This window comes from Battus philenor, unplaced genomic scaffold (assembly GCF_028537555.1).
Source record: "Battus philenor isolate CCGP_79_NKW_IND1 unplaced genomic scaffold, ilBatPhil1.0.hap1 SCAF_23, whole genome shotgun sequence".
Taxonomy (NCBI): domain Eukaryota; kingdom Metazoa; phylum Arthropoda; class Insecta; order Lepidoptera; family Papilionidae; genus Battus; species Battus philenor.
Window position 1 is genome coordinate 8647666 of NW_027181686.1, and position 6850 is coordinate 8654515.

Sequence of the window (6850 nt, forward strand, 5' to 3'; positions counted from 1 at the left end):
TTTTTTTTTACTCCACGCGGACGAAATCGCAGGCACAGCTAGTCTTATAAATAAAAAAGGTTCATTATAAAGGAATAATAATTAGTTACATTATATTTATAAAATGTTGTTGGTAACAGACACATTCAGATTTTTATAATAAAATGAGGCAGAATTGGTACTTGACTTTTATTAACAAAATGCTTATGTATATAAAGAGACATTGATTGGATTACATTTTATTATAAAGTAAGTGTTAGCCAGCATCATCATTTCAGCCACAGCATGTTCATAGCTGGCCACAAGCCTCTAACCAAACATTTCCAATATCGTCATATTTTAGAAAATAAATAAGAAAAGTTCGAAAAGCGGAAAAATTTTAATATCTTTAATTGATGTTTTTCAATTACGAAATATTTAACGGTTACGGATACAAGGGTGTTATGTAAAATTATGCTTTTTTGTCGTGCATAACATACGTATAGATTAGCTCGAAGAATTGCTCGTCTGAAGTGACAGTGGACGAGGCACATCGCTCGTATAAGCGATGACCATTTGGGCTGAACGGTTCGAGTGGCGACCACCAGCTGGTAGACGCAGTGTAGGCAGCCTCCCCCACTTGTGAGCCGTGAACCGACGACTTAGTTAAGGTCGCAGGAAGTCGCTGGATACGAGCAGCGCAAGACTGCTCATCGTGACGATCTTTGGGGTAGAACCAAGGTCTGCAGTAGGCGTCTATGAGCTAAATAAGAAAGATAGACAAGATATTATTGTTGCAAACAGCAAAATAATATTTTACCAGTTACAAACAACGGGGAAGGACATCGTTAATGAAACTGAAAAATTCCTGTCTACCCTGTATTGGTAAATTGGTATCAAAAGTAACGGCTTTTAAAACCACATCTACAAAGCGCAGTCGCCAAATAGCTAATTAAACGTTTCACGTTTCAGAATCACGCTTGTGTTTTTATGCATTTTTTGCGGCTAACGATCAGTCTGAGGGTGTTTTAGTTAAAAACAGTTTTAACTGTAGACTTTGAAGTCGCTTTTTCCGAAATCCTTTACAGCGACAAGTGTTTAGCTGTTCTCGTAGACGAGAATGTTGCCTGATTAAAAAAAGTTGACAATTTATCATGCGAAGTCAAATTTGTTGGTTTACTAATTTAAAATCATGGGATTTTTACTAGCATAGTTCTTTAAAATAACCGTGTCTATTTTCATCATAATCTTTCGGCTATATCTAAATTGTTTAAATAGTGTGAATCTACTTTTTGAAGTCATTATTGAATTACCGTAATCTTGGAAAAGGTAGTAGATTTCCCAAATACTACTACTATCGCATGAAAAAGGCGTCATTATTACGTACACAGTTTAACGAATGTGGAGAGGTACCCAGTACTATAGTGTTATAATTTATTGAGAATACACTTTTTTGTACTACTGATTTTAATGCTAAAACGTCACCATTGAGTAATTAAAAAAAACTCATTGGACTAGTTTCAAAATTTGAAATAATATGTAAAAACATTTTTTTTCATTTAACGGCATATACATTGTTATATGACGGGTTTTATTTTTGTAAAAGTAATTAAAATTAATAGAAACGTGAAACTATCATATTTAAAATATACTGGTGGAACATCGCTTCTTGTAATATAAAAAAATATATATTTTTAATATAAAAGCAAAAAAACTTGCTAAACAAGAAATATAAAATGCAAACATAATATTTCGAATAAACTTATGTGGACACTTAACGTATTTTCGAAAAAAATACAAAAAAGATCTTAATAGTTACATTCATATCTTAGTTCCGTAACGGCTGTAAAATATCAAAATTTTCGTTGGAAAAAACTTTATGGTTTGTTATTTATATTTATGTGTCAAATGACATTTAATGTATAAGCATGCATAAATGTACAGAATTGATTTCAACGTAGGGCCACTTTGTTACACTAATATCGTCAAAATATGACATCAAAATATTAAAAATAAATGTATCAAAATTGAAGATATTCAGTAATCGGTGAACCTAATAAAAATAAATAGTCGAATGCATTGCTTAACGTAAAACTAAAAGTCTTCAATTCGTAAATTCGGCTAAATTAATTATATCATATTTTCATCGAGATAGAAGGAAAGTTTTAAAATATAATATTGAACAGCTTGCGGTGAAAATAATAAATCGGTATTTTTATTTCATCATACTAAGTAAATTAGTTAACCTAGCTATCAAAAACATAACGTGAATCGAACCAAAAAGTTCGTATGAGAATTATTTTCCAATAATTGTATTTTATTACGCCATGTAGTGTGCCAATAATAAAAAAAATTTCGCTATGTTATAAGTTTTTTTTATAATTAACTGTCGACTGTCCAACGTGCTTTGATAGTACGAAATCTGTTTTGACTGCCATTTATTAACAAAATAGCAAAAGCAATAGAGCGTAATAGAGGCGAGTGAAACTGCGCGATGGTATCTGTATTCGTGTAGCTCTCAGCTGATAGGGCTGGACTGGCGTAATATCGATTGAGCTTCGCCGCGTCCCCTCATCCCGGCACGCGGCGCCGCTCAGGACCAAAAAGCAATGGGAGCAAACTTATATTACAGAGGGTAGACAATATATAGTCTCTATTATATTTTTGGAATTTCAAATTTACTGTATTGAAATTTTATATATGAGTATCTAGTTTCATACTAGTCAATCCACAAAGATTTTTTAAATGTATGTATTTGCTTAATAATCTGGGATCACTTATGAATTAAGTTTCAAAAATGTCTATAAAAATTTCTATTAAACTTTAAAAGAAATTATTATTTCACACATAAAAGAAAATTATACAAAATTAATATATAGATCACAAGTTTAATATAATAATGTTCGTAAATAAACAAAAAGTATTACCAATGAAATCAAATGTACATAGATAAATAGGTTTTTATTCAATCTGCATCCGTCTTCTACCCAGTTATTGTAAGGTTCACAATAAATTCTTATTTACAAAATATTGTTACTACATAAGTGATAAACACAGTAAGTGGTACCGAATAATTTACAATTTGACTGCCTCAGAAATAAATATCTGTAATTAAAGCATTTTAATAATAAAAATTTGTTATTAATTTTTGGTAATAATATTAATAAAGTAATAAGGATACTAATACTAATACAAATTTTTATAAATTATAACCAAATGTTTTACTAATTTACTTAAAAGGAATGTTAAACAGATTAAATGAAATTATAATACTAATATTATAATTTAAATTAAAAAATAATAATTTGAAAAGTGAATGACTATGAAAGGATGTTGCATAACATGAAGTTTGCAATGATGCCTGTTTTAAACATTACTTCCTTTAAAATATATTGGTAGAGCTCAATATGGAAAAATAATATTAACTAAAACATTATCATTTCAAGGTTAAAATGTTTTTTTTAAAATACAAGTATTCAAATGTTGTATATACACATATATGTTATCAATTAATTACTAATACATTATAGTTGTTTTTATTATTAACAAATTTATCTTTAAAGTAATAAAAAATAGTTTTACTATAGACACATACTAATTTAATTTTCCTGTTGGAAATCACAAGAGTAATAAACACGGCAAAGTCCTTTGAAGTTTCATATTACGTTATACGTTTTAGTATAAATATTTACTTACTTATGCGTATTTATAATCCACAAAAGCAAGGGTGTTCCTTGCCAGGCACCTTTAGTAAACTACACACCAAATGCAACAACAACACAACAAATTCCTATCATTATAGACATTAAGCTTTAATATTTAAGCTGAAACAATTGTATATCACGCACCAGCATTGTAATAACACTCATATTACACCAAAATGTACGGTATTCAAGCAAAATACACTAAAACCTGGATTCCGAAGATCTGTTTTCAGCTTGACAGATGTCGTAAATCGCGTTCTGTAGGCAGATCCAAACGTACTCAATATCGACACGCTTCGAATAAACTAAGCGCGATGAAGACAACGACCGGCCGCCCCAAACAGAACTGAACTAAAACCGGTTTGTTTCGAACGTATAAAAATTTCAAGGCAAGCGGTATAACTTAAAGTGCTATTGAATTTCGGAGCGTTATACGTCGCCTGCTATACTCTGTTGCATATAGAGACACAAAATGTCTTTCTTATAAAATACGTTTAGATTTGAAAAATCTAAAGGAATTGTATTTATGTCATTTTTACTAAGGCAAATATGAATTATTATAAATTATTCTGGTGCCGATTTATAATATTTTATTTTTTTTCTTATAGTGACATCTAGTAAAATAATTTTAGGAGAGAATCATTGACACCCTGCGCATCAACCAAGACTTTGTGATTACACGAGATGGCGTTGTGTATACGATTCAGTTTATCAATAATAATAAATGGTGTCATAGAGAAACTATACTAGCGTATGGTGTACAGAGTAACTAATTTTATAGAAAAAGATTTTTACTTTGACACATTGCTTATAAACCCGTACAAGATTTTAAACGAAGTTGTAAATTAAATTCTCTTAACAATTTTTCTTTAAAATATACTGAGAAACTTGATTAGTGAAGTAAAGATTGCATTTTTTTACAGCAGATAAAAATAACTTTCGCCTTTGATATAGCATCTTTTTTATTTTCGTTTAACATAGGGCTCTCCATCGCTTTATTACCTTTTTTTATAAAGATGTCCATTTAAAAGATTATTAAGAGACTATTTATGAATAATAAGGCACAAGGTGTCATATATCATCGTCTTGTCGGTCTTTTTGTGTTGGATTTTTCGATGTACTAGCCATCGTTGTCCAAGGAAAACACCGAGTCACAGATTAAATTATGAATCAATGCAATTTCGTAAATAAGAAATACTCATTATATGGTAAATAGGATCGATCAACAAAATAACAAGAGATCGTAGTGCCAGCTACAGATATTATTGCGATAAAAAAATATGGTGAAAATGCCTTTTAAAACCGCCGAAGGCTGCATCCAAAAAAGCACGATTCGGTGCTAGAAAATCGTCGATTAACAATTGAGAGACTTCGTTGTTAGTGTTGGCTTAGCCCAAACCATTTTCAAGGATGTTTTGTGTCTAAAACGCATCAGGTCTCTGTCGGTTAATGTCATACTGCATTGCTTCTTCGCCACTTTTTCGCTACTACTACTAACTACCCATATCTTTCCGCAACCACAGTTTTCGCCTGATTTGGCTCCACGCGATATCTGGCTATTCAGCAAACACAAAAGCCCGGACAAGGATTACTTTGAAGAGAATGAAGTTAATTTGGAAGATTATTATGTTAAAATTTTTTAAACAGATTCACCTTACTTTTCATCACAGTATTTCGTACTTTCTAATCATTGGCGTGTTCTGTTAGCAGCTTTGCCCGAATGCATTTTAATATATAAATTAATAATATTTCTATACGACTAACTACAATTGTTACTTACTTATTTGTATCATTTACAAAATTCGATATAGTTGCTTTAGCATTTGTTCCTCTCGCTACTAATTTCACGTTTCACTCAATATAGTAAATAGGATATTCATTTACAATATGTTGAATACAGCTATCGTTTTACTACATTTTATTAAGCATAACTTGTAAATATAATACAAGCTGCGTCTGTAAACTACGTCAATGTGCATTAAAAACAATCCAGTTGGAGACCACATTGATACATAAAGCGTGTTCGTGGTTCTTGCTGCAGTAAGTTGATGCAAGCTCGGGGCACTGTTTCAGCGCTAACGCTTGCTGAAATAGTAGCAATATTTATATTATACAACAATATAATATATAATATTATACAACAATATATTGGTCAGGCAATAGCAACCGAGCAAGACGAATTTCGGCGGTCTCTAGCGTTTTTGTGTAGGAACGCTAAAGTGGTATTATGGAGGAGTGACACTCCATGGAGCGTCCGCCGACGCTATCTGAGAGTATGCTTCCTAATCCGGCAGTCCAGAGAGTCCAAAAAAAAACCGACACACACCCCGCATTACTCTACGTATTTGGCATTAGCCATTTCCCTGGAAAATCTTGAATTTTAATAACCAGTCATTCCAAACGCTCGTAGCTGAGGCTCTTATTCAATTTGCAATATTGGACAGCGAATGAAATGGCCTAGATTTAACGGGTGATCGAAGCATCCAGTACTAAAACACTTCCGTGTTAAGAGTACTTTAAGTTGTCATTCTAGATTTGGATCATGTCGTCGCATCTGAGGCGGAGGTTCGGACATGTCCTGGTTGAACTGATCACTTCCCTTCTCGATAAGAAATCTCGAGGCACAATGTTGATGACGCATTGATTACTGGTTTATCTTTAAGCTATTTAATTATAAAAGAATTAATTAAAAAAATTAGTTTAAAATTTTCAATTAATCGTGGAAATTTAACAAACAAAAAGGCGTGGTATGTTGTAAATAGCATATATATAATTTCTTTTATATTATCTTTAAAACTTCCTTATCAAGGTCAATTTGAAATCTTAGGAGTTAAATTTATTCCCATTTAAAAAAAGTTAACAAATCTTATACAACTGATGTTCTTTTGTTTTTTTTTTTCACACGTACTAGTACTAATTCTACATACGTGGGTGGAATTTTAAAAAAAATAACAACTTTTGTTTAACGATGTAATCAAAATGACGGGGCCAACTTTTAAATAAAAGGTGACTTACATTTTAAGATTAACTAGAATTTGACTTTGAATTATTGAGACATTGATTTGTAGAATCTTGTGTATTAAATATACACATCTTTATTGTTACACATTTTGCATGTATTTTTATTTACAAGTTGGATGCCTTCGTTATGGAAGAAAAATATTGGTATGCGATAAAATTATTGTTTT

The 6850-nt window shown here is 31.3% G+C and overlaps 1 protein-coding gene across 1 annotated transcript in view; it reads right to left on the reverse strand.

Annotated features, from left to right (window-relative positions):
- Mhcl (Myosin heavy chain-like) overlaps window positions 1-3964 on the reverse strand; it is a 253705-nt gene extending 249741 nt beyond the window's left edge. Inside the window, exon 1 of the mRNA XM_068767408.1 lies at window positions 3655-3964. The gene's annotated coding sequence lies outside the window, so the exon portion shown is untranslated. The remainder of the gene's footprint in view (window positions 1-3654) is intronic.
- Window positions 3965-6850: the final 2886 nt, after the last annotated feature.